Source organism: Parasteatoda tepidariorum, chromosome 3 (genome assembly GCF_982258835.1).
Source record: "Parasteatoda tepidariorum strain Cologne lab strain chromosome 3, Ptep-v5.0, whole genome shotgun sequence".
Classification (NCBI taxonomy): domain Eukaryota; kingdom Metazoa; phylum Arthropoda; class Arachnida; order Araneae; family Theridiidae; genus Parasteatoda; species Parasteatoda tepidariorum.
Genome location: NC_141757.1, coordinates 2,469,668 through 2,485,459, shown reverse-complemented (window position 1 = coordinate 2,485,459; position 15,792 = coordinate 2,469,668). Strand labels below are relative to the sequence as shown.

The 15,792-nt window shown below is 29.3% G+C and overlaps 1 pseudogene across 1 annotated transcript in view; it reads left to right on the top strand.

Annotated features, from left to right (window-relative positions):
- Positions 1-15,792, top strand: part of LOC147812703 (formin-binding protein 1-like) — a 73,099-nt pseudogene that overhangs the window by 44,266 nt on the left and 13,041 nt on the right. The window contains exons 9-12 of the transcript XR_015432350.1: positions 575-721; positions 1,833-2,039; positions 7,460-7,581; positions 13,311-13,443. The product of XR_015432350.1 is annotated as a formin-binding protein 1-like (transcript). The remainder of the gene's footprint in view (positions 1-574; positions 722-1,832; positions 2,040-7,459; positions 7,582-13,310; positions 13,444-15,792) is intronic.

Here is a 15,792-nt window from a genome sequence, read left to right as displayed (position 1 = left end):
CCAATTTGCTTGGCAAAAACCTGTTTTTGCCAGGACGGTTTTTACCGGTATTTACCATGGTTTTTTCCACCTGCGGCAAAATCTTGCCAACCCTGGTTTGCACCAATATGATAATTATTGCATTGTATATATTTAAAGTTATCTGTGCTCACATAAGATTAAAACAAACTATATCTTGAATGCAGCCCATTTTTCACTTCCTTGTACTGAACGTTTTTTGATTGATTTTAATGGAATGTAAAAAATTTCCAGATTAATCAACGAAAACGTTTATGCGAGATTCTTTTTAACCTGTTTTTATATAAATAATAAAGTCAACATATACTATATATTTTCTATACTATATATTTATATATTTACTATACTAAATATTTTCTAATAATTCATAAATACTTGACTATTTTGAGAAAAAATATGCTATGCATTAAAAAGTGTTATAAATATCATTTAGTTTGCAGGAAGATTTTTTTATGCCTTTTTTAAGGTTTTTCTAAAAATTCTATGCAAATCATTCTACATTTTAGATTATGAAAAAAATAATTTTTAGAACAATGAAATGTATGTTAATTTTCAGCAACTTCAAGACATGGAAGAGAGGAGGATAGCGTGTGTACAGAATGTCACGAAGAGAACAGCAGATGTTCATAAGCAGGTCATTCCACTCGTCATTAAGTGCTTGGATGGCATAATTAGTGCGGCAGAGTCCATCAATCCCAGAGAGGTAATTTAGTGACAACCAATCATTTTTGTCCTATTTACTTGATATATTTACTCTGACATAGTAAAGGGTATCACAAAGAAGGCTTGATTCGTGTTTGACAGACAAATGTGCTGAAATAAATACAGTGAACTCTCGCTATTACGATATCCAAAATAACTCCCTTTATTATGCTGACAAACTAGCATATGAATCAATGTCATTCTTCTCTCAATATTATGATATTCTCTGAAGCAAAAAACCCTGTAAAACGATTTTTTTTCTCCAAATTTCAACCTTATTTTCTCCATTTATTATTGGTTTTCAAATAATGTAAAAAATCTTATTTTATCATTTCCCCCCATCTTTTCTGACAAGCGAAGACTCACTGCTGACCACCCCAAGAGCTTCCATTCTTCGAATTGCTTCCCTGATCTCTTAAGAAGTCACAGATGTACCATTCCTATCTGATTTCATTTCATTCATGTTAAAAGCTGATAGTGAGTCACAAATGACCACAAGCATCACATTAACACCTGAAAGAGAATTTTTTTTCTGTAGAGGGTGGGTGGAGCTCTATTCACAAACAGAAAACATTTTCATCCTTTGGATTCAATGCGTACTTTGTTAGTTGACTTGACAGTCAAAAAAAAAAATCCTATTATTTCCAAGAAAAACGGTTTTCAGGTATATTTACAAAATTTCCTGTCATGGCATACGCAATAAAATGCTTCTATGTGCCCTCTTAATTAAATTTTATTAAACTATCATAAAATTCTGTTCAGTTGAGTACCTGTCTGGAATCAATACTAAGGAAAAGTTTGGTATGAAAATGTCAAGCTTGTTAAAAGTTTGGCTTATCACTCTATAAACTGAAGACTTATAACTAAATTAGTTACACAAAAATAACCTTTAGAGACAAATTCACCTTTTTTAAGTATGTTATGTACTTCTTGTACCCTTAAATCTACTGTTCTTAAGTCGAAATACATTTAAACTTTATTTTGCATGAGTTTTTGCTGTGCACGGTTTTTTTATTTAAATTTATAAAATGCATTTTTAAAAGCTTTTTTTTTTTTGCATTTAGTTAAACTTATTAGGTATATAGTTATACGACTGTTATTTTATTTTTCAGGATTCTTATTTAGTAATAGAAAAATTCAAATCTGGGTATGAACCACCTGAAGACATACCTTTCGAAGATTTAAGTAATCTTAAGAATGGCGACCTTGGAAGTGCTTACTCTTCGTCCAGAAAAGACTCCTTAACGGTCAAGGGAACCTTGTCTAGTGGTAAAACTAAAAAGAGGGGCAAATTATTAAACATGTTCACAAACTCAAAGGTAAGATTCTGATCTGAATTCTTTGCACAATAACATAATACTACTTAAAGAATTATAGTGAATGGCTGTAATTAATAGCGTGGTACGTAGCATTTTTAAGAAGTGCTTAAAGGTGCTTATTTTCGATTTTGTTATATAAAAGCCCTTAAAGGTGCTTTTTTCATGTGGTGTTTTTAAAAAGTGCTTACTTTTCTGCTTTTCGAAGATGAATTTAACTAATTCATAAGTTTAACTAAACTACCTTAAAAGTCTTTTCAGTTGTAGAGACCTATCTGAAATCAATAATAAGGAAAAGTTTGGAATGAAAATGTCAAGTTTGTCAAAAGTTTGACTTCTATGAACTGAAGTCTATGAACTGAAACCGTTTAACTTAATTAGCTACACAAAAACAGGGTAGCCACCCACCTGGAAAAGCTTGAAAACCTGGAATTATCAGGGAATTTTTTATACTGGAAAAAATCTGGAAAAGTCAGGGAAATTAAGATAAAAAAACGTGGAAAAATCAGGGAATTTTAAAGAAAAGCTGGAATTTTTTTTATAGATTTTCTTAATTTAAATTATCTTATGATCCGTATTTCCCACTTTTTTTAATGGAAATTTATCGCATAACAGTTGAAATATCAACTTAGCAATATTTTGCATGCATCAAAATTTACTCCATTATAACCCTGTTAAACTAAAATGCCACATAAAACCCACGATTGCTAAATGAATGGGGAAACCCTTTTGGAAACTATGCAGTTTAGGAAAGCTGAAGATTGTGGTGGAGATTGAAGAAAGAGTTAAGATATTTGCTTCTGTTTTTATAAGTAGCATTTATTTCACTTCTAATCCGTGGGTTGAATCCATTTATCGTTCAAGTTTGTTTCAATGCTTTAAGTGTTTTTCTTTCTTTTGACTAAATGATTAAAAATGTTTTAGTATTTTTAATTTCGTAAAATTCTCCACAAATAAGTGGGTCATAATTTAATAGATTTTATGTTACACTCTTTCTAAAAGCTTTTGTACTCCTATCCAATTAAATCGGGGAATTATTTTTCTCAGCAAAGCCCATCAATCACATATTTTCTTACAATCTCTAACAGCAATGTTTGTTAACAAATCATTAAAATTTTTGCATTGATGCTAATTTTCTCAATTTCATTTTAACCTTTTATAACATATTTTAATTAAAAAAGGTTCTTTTGAGGACCAACTATATGTTAACATTATTATGTTAACATTTGTTGGTAAATATTTGATTTTTGATTCGAAATTCAAATTTTTGATTTAAAATTTGATTTACAATGTCGAATTCAAAATTTGACATTGTGTAATAATAACAATGTCGAAAGTTTGTTAATGTTACTCTTTTTCCAGAGATGATATTTCCGAAACTGTTTCTCCTTTTACCTTAAGAAGCTGGTAAAAATTAGGGAATGTATGGGAAACATGTTAAATGTTGTGTAAACGTAGGATAAAAGGTATATAACGTAGGATTTATAAAAAAAAAATTAAGCATGTATATAAATATGTAATACTAATATGTTAGGGTGCATAGACTGTCCCATAATACTGCGTATGCATCTGCCTAAAATTGTAAATTAAATTCCATTTTACTCCCCCTGGGGAAAATCATCCTTGAAAGGAGTTGGCAGGTATGAATATAAATTTTTTTGTTCATATGTGTTTGTTAGAAAGAAACAGTTTTTTTGTTGTTTGTTCTGCACTTTGCAGGTTTCTAGTTGCATTGTCTTAATTAAGAGAATATTTTTTTGCTATTTCTCTGTTTATTTTTTATTCTACTTGACAGTTTTTTTTTCTAGCTATTAGTTAGTTTTTATTTATTTATGCACCAATAATGAAAATGACTAAACTTATTTATATGTAAAAAAATAATATCTATTAATGATTTTTTTTAAAAGGAAAATACTACTATCCGGCCACCTAATATTTGGTATTCAGACAATTTTATTGGCCGACTATTCGGTATTTGGCAATTATGCCAAATCACTATTCATTACATCCCTAATGAAAATATATTAAACAATACTTGTCAAAGGTTTTTTTCAGTCTCTCTGTATTTGCCATTTAGTGTACTTAGTGCAAAAACTATTGAAAGTAACACATTAAACTTTTTTATTCAATAAAAACAATATATTCTACATGCTAAGCATATTATTTCCACCACATCCATCTTAATTTTATTAAAATTAATGATGTACCAAAATGTTACAAATTAAAAAAAATAAAAAACAAAATCTTGCTAAGTTATTAAAATAAATGTATTTTAATTATTTTTTCAATGATATATTAAAAGAAAATATCACTTAAAATAAAATACTTAACAATATTGGTATTTTTGTTGTATCCATCCTATAACTTAATGAGAAAAAAAAAACATGTTAACCTGGAAATTGTAAGATTTTTACCTGGAAAAATCAGGGAAATTTAAAACCTGATTTGAGTGGCCGCACTGAAAAATAGCGTTCATCTTTTTCATGTATGTTATGTACTCCATTTCATTTTGTATGTTATGGGCTTTTTTCATTGGGTGTTTTCAAAAAGTGCTTATTTTTTCCTTTTTGAAAATGAGAATTTTTCTTTACCATGTCGATTTTCGCCACGTGTTATGAAAAAGCATGCTTTTCACATTGTTTTATTCAACATTTTCAAAATGTATGCAACCCCAATCCATTTCGGATTCAAATCGTGTAAAAACTCCAATAATTTTTCATGTTTGATGAAATACTTGCGAGTCCGTATGTGCATCTACTGAGTTGGGTTCAGTGAGATCATTGCACTCTCATGTGCAAATCTGCTGCATTTTGCAAGATATTCTCAATTTCAGACTTCATTTTTCACCCTCTGTTATCGAACAGAAGAATCTCTTGATCATTTTATAATGACTAATGTTATCAAGAGAAGAGTTCTTTGTCTGAAACTAGTTATTTTATCATGATCATGTAAAGTCTTTGAAAATTATTTTGCGTGTTGTTAGTGTATTTGTGCTTAAAAAGTACTTAAAAGGTGCTTATTTTTTGTTGGCATTATAGTGACTATTTTTTATGTTCCTGCTGAACAGATTGGTACCATTTTCCATTAATTTTGCTTTTCAGTACATCGCTTATTTTTTTAGTACATATTAAAAAAATTAATTAAGCATAATTGGTGTCAATAATAGCATAGGGATTTTTTATCTTTCTCCTAAGCATAGGGATTTTTTCCGGTTTAGTACTATATCTCTATTAATTTTTCTTTTCAGTATATTACTTTTTTTATAATTTCAAACCAGTTATTTAGTTTTATAAAATTATACATTTTAAAAGCATAATCGAATAAAAAATGCATAAAAGCATGGTTTAATACTGCTTAAGAAATATTAATTATAGTTCACCTGTGCTACTGTGCTCACGTTGATCAATCAGTTAATCTAACATAACGAATAAAAAATAATTAAATATCTAAGAACATGCTATGAACTACTTTTTTGAGTAATGAGAGCTATAAGCAAGCAAACATCACTGACACTATCTTCAAAATCGCCTGCAGTTTTATTTATATCAATGGCATTAGCTCTAAACCAATGAAAAAACTCTAAATGTCTCTTCTAATAGATCTAATTGAAATTTTGGAATGATTATTTCGACTACAGTTGCTACTTTTACCCACTGTCCAAATTTCAGGATGATATAACAAACAGTTCTGTAGTCATAAGCGAGAGAAACGCACATAGACAGATTGACAAACTCTTCATTTTATTTTTCTAGAATAGGGATGCACAACCTGCGGCTTGCGAGTCACATGCCGCCTGCCATCAATGTGTAGCCCATGGCAGCAATTTAAAAGAAATTTTTAAAAACAGAACTAAAATTTTTTTCTTGAAAAATTTAAAGATTCGGAAATTTGAAATTAAAATATTTTGACACACCCAATCTTAATTAATGTAGTTTTTTGATAGTTTTTGTTCATAATTTTAATCATTTTTAACCCTATAAACTTTCTTTTTATCAGTTTTTAACTTCCATTTGTTTTAATAACTAGAATATATATTTTCTTTAAATTTAATTCTATGAAAAAACTTTTAATGTTAAAATTTATGTTTAAATGGACTTTTGTGTTATGTAACATGATTAAAAAAAACATGAATCTTCTCATAGTTTAATTACTTCAATTTATCTAATTTTTTTTCTAATAAACTGATTCTGATTCTGTTTTTTCCCCTATGTAATCAGTTTTGCAATTTCTAATTTTAAACATTTAAAAGTATATTTAATTTTATGCAAAGATATTACAAGGTTAACTGAAAGAACAATACTGTTTATATAACAATTGCTGTCAATATGACTGTTTAAATACTTTGTCATGCCGCCCTTCATTGGTCAATCTGCTGTGTCAAAAAAGTTGTGCTCTCCTATTAAAGATAATGACTGAAAGGTCGACCTATATTCAAAAATATACCCTAAGCTTTCTAAAAAATATTCTAAAATGGTGTTTAGCTGTTTTCTGTTTGTTTTTCCATAGTTCAATGTAAAATGTTCTCTTGGTATTAACAAATTTTCTCTCTTTTATATATCTTTTTGAACTAATAACCTGTGGAACCTGATCTTTGTAAACTTGGTGTAAGTATTTATGAAATGTCTCTATGCTTGTCTCTCTCTCTCTCTTTTTAATAAAATCCTATCTTGAACTAATAGTTAAATTTTTTTCTACATTTTTCTACTCTATTCAAAATACCAGTGTGGTTTTAATATTTTAAATCGTTATGTAGTAATAATTACAAAGCTTAGTGGTTGAATGTATCAAAATGACATTTTGCTTCAGTTATCCTAGGCAAAAAAACTTCGCTTTACATATGAATGACGCAGAACAATTTAAGAGAAAAATATCCCAAATAAGATATATAAAATCCCACGCCACCATGTGCCTGTTTTTTGAAACTAATTGTTTTCTATTCATTTCAGCAAAATGACTTCATTTTTAACACTCCTTTATATTCTGTATTATTTATCATTATATTTTTTGAATTTATCACATAGATTATTAAAAATAGGGTTTTAAAAGTAGTTTTGTGTAGTTTGCATGTTGGTATATAATTATCGACACTGTCAACCTTCATCTATGAAAAGGTACCCCAACATAGAATCAAGTTAACATGTCTTATATACTAGCGAATTGGAATTGTATTTTTGTCGTGTCAGACACACTACAGTTTTTTTTCCATCCCTGGTGAATCAATTTTTTTTTTTATCAGTACTGTTTAAAGTAAGTTATATACTGTATAAAGTTATAAAGTAAGTAAGTAATAGGTAGTGAATTAATAAACAATTATTGAAACAACAAAATTAGTTTAATAGTTTATCTACACATAAAAGATTTTTTTAATTAAAAATTTGTATGGTGTTCATAATTTGACTTGTTATTTATTTAATTTTTTTAAGAATGTTGTTGATGAAATAAAGGAAGACAGTTTCAGTGATCTTCCTCCTCAGCAAAGAAAAAGGAAGTTGCAACAAAGACTAGATTAAATTAACTCCAAAATTCAACAAGAAACGTCTGCTAGGTTTGTAAACTTTTCTATGATAATTAAGTAAACATAGCGTTTAACACTAAATATACCAACACTTAATATATACCTATTTATACCATAGCCGGTCAAGTGACCGGGCTTTGTTTCGTCATTGAATGTATGAATCTGGATGTTAGGAAGGAAGTAAAATGAAAAAACTTAATTGTAATTAAACAAAATTGTATATTGCCCATTGTTATCAATTACAAACACAAAGAATAAGAATTTTGAATTCATTGCTCAACAAATTTTTTACATATACCATTGTGCATTTTCCGCAAACATATTTCTTCTAATTATTATTCCTTCTATAAATCTTATAATTCTTATAAATATATGAATATATAAAAATTATAATTATTCTTATAATTAATGTTATTTCTTCTAAAAACTTGTGCTATCTTGATAGTTTCAAAATTTTTCTGGGAAAAAACTAACAATTAGTTAGAAATGAAGTAAATTCTATCAAAATAAAATATAAGCTACTTACAAAACATTTAGTTTCTGTCACTTTTTCTTACTCAAAAATGCCGATCCCAAATTTTTGGTACTCTCTTGAAGTTTAAATTCACAGTTTGAACTAACTACTCAAAATTTTTTGCAGAAATGTGCAACTAATCGAATGCAATACGTGGAACACGCATTACATCGTAATTTCTGATTTGATAACCTTATAAAGCAATAAATAGTTCTTCTGGTTATATGACCGGTTGTGATAGAAATCGGTATACGGCAAGTATTATTCAAAACAAACGAAATACACAAAAAATAATAACTATAATAGAATATTATCTGTATATAATTGTTAGAAAAAGTCATGAAGTGAAATGTGCAAAAACAATACGATGTTAAGCGCTTTTTCGATGCAAAAGTTCTTAAACGGTCATTTGACTGGTTATGGTATGTTTAGTGTTAAAACCTCAAAACCATTAAGCTTATTATTAGAGTCCTTGAATGTGCGTACTGGTTGCGCAAAAAGTGAAGATATGGTCTAGTACAGTGATTCTCAACCACAGTGTGTTCCACCAAATTCTTAAAATGTTCCGCCAAATATTAGAAATGATACAATAAAAATTATAATGCTTTTTTTATTACGAGTAAAGTTTAAATTAAAGAAAAGTATATATATAAAATATTATATATATATAGAAATTTTTATAATTTTCCCACTCTTTAACCGTGTGAACATCTTTGTCGGCGATTGTCTTGTCTCTGAATATCTTAAAATAAGAAGGAAGTGTTTAAATTGTCTGACAATTTAAAAAAATTATGAAATAAGTAGGAAATTTAATGATTATTTAAATTATTAATTAACAAAAGAAAGCAAGCTTAACTTTCAAACTTAAATAAAAGCTAATCATTAAAGTAAACAATGCAATTAAAAGTTATAAAAACAAATTAACAAAAGATAACTAACAAAAAAATAAGCTAACAATTAATCATCAGCAAAAAAACTAGTTGACAAGAAATCACAAAAAATAACAGTTAATATAGAAAACAAGCTAACAATAACTAGCAAAAAAACTAAATAACTATTACTAACTAATAAAAAATTAGTCTAAGGAAATAATTAATCCCTTAATAAACATGCTTTTGTAGTACATATTATTTTATTTCACATTCAAAATTATTTTCACAAACTATTTAACACAATGTATTATAGCTAAGTAAACAACTTTTAAACTAATTTTTTTCATTGTGTGTCGTCAAATTTTGAAATCGTTAAAAGTATTCCGCCCCCCAAAAAAGGTTGAGAATCACTGGTCTAGTATCTTGAGAAAAAAGTGTCAGAATGAAAATCTAAAAATGCACAAGTGAAATATTTTCAAGCGAGGCACTAAATATAATCAAATTCTTATCACTGCCCTACCTCCTGAGACTAGGGTGACCCTTGGGCGTGGGGGACATAACCTAAAGTCATTCTTAGATAGTTTTTTTTCTTCAAAATATCATAAGAGCACAGAGTTTTTTCTGCTGTTTTACAGCAAAACTTATAGCTATGAAACCAGTGCTGGTTTTGTTTATAAATTAACAATTCTTAGTTTTTTTTTTCAACTGAGGTATAATTTCATTCAATTGCAAAAGAAGAAATTTAATTAAACATCTAATTATGTAAAAATACTTATGTAATAAAACAAAATATTACGTAAAGGGAGTCTACGTCCTCTTTTTGCTTTGTTTACTAGCTTTCATGATTCCTTTCATATAACTAGGTATGAAATATATTGCGTTTTTTAATCATTAATTTTGTTTAATTTTAATTGATGTGGTGATTTTAATAAATTTTTAGTTCACTATAATTTGGCTTAATATAATCAATTAACTTATGTATTTGCTAGTTTTGTCTTGGTTTGATATGTATAAGTTCATCTGGTATTTATCATCAATAAATATGTTTTTTTTTAAAAAAATTAATTTTCTAGTTTTTAACATCGTAATATTCAACCTAAATGTATTATTTATTTAATTGTATCTGAGATTAAGCATTTGGCTATTCCTTTTCATGTTCAGTTTGTTTTTGGTACTACATGTCTTCATGCCTGTTTTTGTAAGTAATAAACCTAATCTTCCTTTGAAAATAAAGGGTGTCCCAAAATTAATGCAAGATTTGAATTTGCCACCATTTTTGCAGTAAATTGTTGGCATCCCTGAAAAAAGAACAATTTGACAGCTGAGAGTTTAAGTTTAGTAAAAATGATGCGTTCAAGACGGTGCCACATTCCATAGAGCCAGGGAAACAATTCAGTTACTGCATGAGACATTTTCTGATCGTGTACTCTCCCCTTTCGGTGATCAGAATTGGCCCCCCAGATCGTGTGATTTTACACCCTTTAATATTTTCTTATGGGGTTAATTGAAGTCAGAGGTCCTTGTCAACAAGCCCACAACCACCCGTGCATTTCAAGAGGAAATGAAATGCTGCATCAACAAAATTCAGCCACAATAATGCAGGAAGGTCATGAAAAATTTTGTCAAAAGAGTCCATACCAAGAGAGTCCTAGCCAAATTATTGAACACACTGTAAGATTCTATGCAAAATCTTGATCAAGTGATACTGTACTGCTTTACGCTGCTGAAACCGCTTTGCACTTGTTTACGTCCGAGTATAAGTTGGATAAATTAGACTATATATTATATAAATATAGAATATTTATTATATCAAGTATTATACTAGTATATTATAATCTATTATATATAATTCTCTTACGTGGCTCCCAAATTTTGGCTGTATTTCTTTTCTGCCGGTGGCAACGTTTGCTTTGTTTTGAAAACACCAAAGCATTCTGCCTTTTAGTGATGTGTTTCTGATAAATAAGATTCTTTTCACAACAGTTAAATATTTACTTTATTTTCTTCATTCATAGAGAAAACAGTCGGCAAAGAATTCTGTTAGGTTAAAAAGCATTTTGCTAAAAAAATAACGAATTCTAAAAGAAATAAAAATAAACAACTTAAGAAATAAAAATGCTGTTGCCAGCCATAGAATTTTTTGAAAGTTAACTTAGCAACATAAATCAAAATGACATAGAAGCGCAACTAGATCAAAATTATGATACCTGAGCGCTTGACGTAACAAATCCTTCAATTCTAAAAGTGTTGTATCGCCAAATGCCCAAATTAGCAATTGTGTTCTTAAAGAAATTCTTTAAAAAGTTTTAAATAAACAACCTACTTCTGCAACTGCTTCTTGAAGAACTTGGCTCGATGATTAAAAATATTGTTTTAATTTTACAGTACTAACTTTACTTCTACTTTCATTATTGCTATGACCCTCTTTCATTACATTTTACAACTTCATGCTAAATTTGAGGACTTAAAGTTGTTATGTGGTTGAATACTGACATTTAGAAATGTGTACATAAAAGAAATAATATTTTGAGGTTAAGAGTTGCCTCAGAAAAATTTGAATTGTTGACATTGAACTTAACAATGGAAACAATCGTTTTTGTGAAAAATTGAATTGTATTGTTGACATCAAGACTAAAAATATTGTGTTTTAACTTAACAATACTACCTTAATTTATACTTTAGAATTGCCTCGGAGAAATTTGAATTATTAGCAATGACTTAAACAAAAAGTTTTATTTTAACTGACAAATACTATATTATAATTTTAACTTTTTCTATGACTATACTCATTTTCTTACTCTTTTCTTTGTTTTTTATACATTTTATTTTTTTGTGATAAAATAAAAAACTTATAGTTGTTATGCTTCTGAACACTGATGAAAACACAAAATGATGGGCTTCATCAACAATCAAAAATATCTACATTTATTTTACAAATTCCATATTAATAGGATGGCGCCCTTCAGTAAATTAAAAATACAAAATTATGTTCATCAAAGCCGATGCTTTACATCCGGCGTTCAGTGGCAGTCTACTATTTCATATTGTTTTACAACACATGGCTTTAGCCCTCTGGTGGGAAAGACTTTAAAACAAAACTTACAACAGTTACTTTTCTCAACAACTGAAATTTAGAATAGTGTGATTAAGAAAAATAAGAGAACTGTTTGCAATTTCAAATTAATATTGAAATGTACAGGTTTAGAATTTTCTACAGTGAAAAGTTTTTGGAACTTCAGTATTCAAAAAGTATACAAAAACTAGACGCTAAGAACATATCCAATGAGCGAGCAAAGCGAGCATTGGATTACGAAGCAATCCAGTGTTTTCACTACAGCGCGAGAATCTCGCATATTTTTTTCTTTTCTCGCATTAAAAAATTATTGCTGCGAGAAATTCGCTCATTCTATAAATCAATTTCAAAATTCGCGAATTTCTCGCATTTTGGAAGAAGCTTCGATTACGCTATTTAGAATAAAATTCGTTTCACTTTTCTTCCTGGATCTTTCATTATTTTCAACATTTGCTCCGTTATCTAGCTTCCCTATTTACCAGTATTGTTCAGAACCTTTTCGAACAACAGAACACAACCGAACCACGGAACCCCTTTCAGAACACATTTCTCTGCAACCACGTGTTTACCGTAGGTAAGGTTTTTTCATGTAAGATGTTCAAATTTTTTATGCACTAATGTAAGATAGACAAATACCTAGTAAAGGCAAAATCTTCTATGATGATGCAGCAAGAATATTCAATGCTTTAAAAAATAGAAGACGTTAAAAATGTATTATAATAAAAGAAATAATTTTTTTTTCAAGTCTATTTGTGTTTTTTTAGTTTTTAGAAATCTCACTTAACTTTCTGAAATCTCACCCTGTTTTTGAGAAAGGGTGACAAATTCTCACCCATTTTTTTTTCTATGATGAAAACACTGCAATCCGAAATGAACTGTGAAAGCAGTTCTGGGGGTTGGTGAGCGCCAGCGAGCTGGGGGCGAAGCCTCCTAGTAATATCAAATTATTAGACGCACTGTAGTGTTTTAATAATTTCCCCCTCCTACGTAGGTCCTTGAAAAATTTGGTTTTAGGTCCTTGTAAGTTATTGAAAAGTCCTTGAATTTTTTCTCAAAATTGAGTGGGAACCCTGTGAAATTTGTTAAAATTTTAAGTTAGCATTATTCAAGTAGAGTTGTTTCAAGAATAACGTTATGTGTGTTCAATGTCGATATTTCTACACACTGTTATTACTAATTTTATGCTAATGACAGCCAACAAAAAGTTTCTTTTGTGCCACTACACAAGTGTTATAAATTTATATATTGTCAATGTGTTTTTTTTTTTTTTTTTAATCTTCATTTTGATTGTTTCTTTCAGGGAAGGATTGATGAAGATGAAAGGTGTTTATGAACAAAATCCATCGATGGGTGATCCTGCATCAGTTGAAGGACAGTTGGCAGATAACAACATGAAATTGGAAAAACTTCAACAGGAATTTCAAAAATATCAGGTTTTTTTTAATGTTTTTTTTAAACCTTAACTTAACTTGAACAAAGTGTTGAGTGGAAGCATTCAGTTAAATGAGTACAGCATATTACAATTAATCCACTGTTATAAGAAATTTCCAAGTCACCTTCAAAATCCTAACTTTAAAATAGTATGTTTCGTACAAATCAAAAATTACTAGAATTTTGCTATTACGACAGAATTTTTATGATGGAAATACATTTTCCTGCTATTTAAGTGAGCAGTAGTACGCGAAAAAGATTTAAATTGGAGAAATGTTTATTTATTTCTGGTATTAATGATGAAAAGGGAAAAAGAAAATACATTCGAACCTCACTGTGGTGACGGTGATCTTTTTTTAATTAATTAGTGGATTCATACAAGTAGCATTATTTACTTTTGGCCGTTACATATACATTTTAATTTGGATGTAATATAATGATAATTATTTCAGAGAAATGAATAAAATCGTGTAAGAAGAATTTATTTATTAAGTATTAAAGATGACCATAATTCAAAATATAAAAATTAAGAAAAACCCCTCAAGAAAAATCACTCTTCATATTGAGAATTTCTATTAAGATTGATATTCAACGGTTGTGCTCGGGAGGCCCAAGAGGGCACCCCCAGTCTCCAAAAATTGGATATTGAAAGTGAATGAACTGCTCCCAGCGGACAGTTGGAGCGTGGAAAGAGATGTACGGTTGGTGATTTATTGAAAGATTACTTTGCCAAAAATGAAGCCAACCCCCATAATCAATATAAGATTGATTGCGAATCACCAACAATACTGTGATAATTAGTTTAACCATGAAATTGAAACATATTTGTCGTTAGAATTAAAGAATAAAGAGTTCTAAATAGATTTTTCTTTTCAATTTAGTGAATTAATGGACTTACATTAGTATTGAAATAAAAAGTTAGCCACTACATTGCCAAGAATAAAATATTTTAAATTCGCTTTTTATAAATTGTAATAAAAATTAAATAATTTTATTTAATTAAAGTTGGATTAAGAATGATTTAAAAAAAAATAAGGTAAAGTAATTAAAGAAATTTTAAAAGCTAGGAAATATTCAATGCCCATTTTGGCATCACACTCATCACTTAACATTATATATCGCTTTTCATGAAACACATGTTTGATTCTATCCATATTTCTGTTTTGGTGCAGCAATCAATTATTCTTGTATTTTACATGAAATCTTTTGTGTGCAGGGTTGGCTCCTTGAAAGTCATGGCAGTGTACTATCTCTGTGATACATTTGCATTTATCGTGAATCGATGTAATGTTTCGATTGTATATTGTTGATTATATTATTATTGATTTTATTATTGATTATCACATTTATTTTAAATATCATGATACATTTCACACAATGTGGAAAATTCAAATCGTGCATGCGAGTATTTACTTTTTAAGGCGATAATTCTATTGAATTTTTGACAGTTATTGCTATTGATTTCTGTGTAGTTTTTAAATCTAAATTTTTTTATACGATATTATTTATTACAAGAACAAGCCTAATCTCCAAACAAAACAAGCATCTGTTTCGCTCAATTTCATTGTTAATCTTTTTTTTTCTCACAATTACTGCTACAGATTTCATGATTTTTAACTATTTTTTTATTGTTTACAAAATGGGAAGAAGGAAATACTTTGTGCGTTCCTCCCCCCCCCTTCAAAATGTGAGAATATCACCTATAATATTAGAATAAAAAATTATTACTAGTTCTATTAAAAAAAAAATTAAGTGTAAACAATGCATTGACTCTCTTCTTTGTTCTGGAAGAGAAGTAGTCCTCCAGTGGATCCCTGGCCACTGTGGCATTTACGGAAATGAACGGGCTGACATGTTGGCTAGAGAGGCTTCAGCACTGCATCCATCTTCTCATCCAGTTCCCCTTAGAAATGCAAGGCGGCTTCTTAAGAGCAAATGCAGGCACAGAACAATATCTGCTCTTAGGAACTTAGCTGATGGAAAATCCTGGGCTAGCCTTCCTGATGACCAGCAGCGCTCTCACCTTTCCCTCCTTCCCAGAGCTGAGGGAGTTGCTTGCTTTAGATTAATTACTGGACATGACTACTTTCAGGCCCATTTATTTAAAATTAACTTGGTCAATTCACCTCTTTGTGTGCTCTGTAACACTTCGCCTATGACTGGGGAGCATTTATTTGATTGCCCCTCTCTTCTTGACATTCGTTCCTCTGATGACTTTTGTGCCCTCTAACCTTCTGGAGCTACTTCACTATTGTATTGGACTGCAAGACGCCTTATGTCCGAAAAGACGATGGCGGGCGTAATTTAAGAAGAAAAAAAATTAAGAAAAATTATAAATTATTTTATTTATT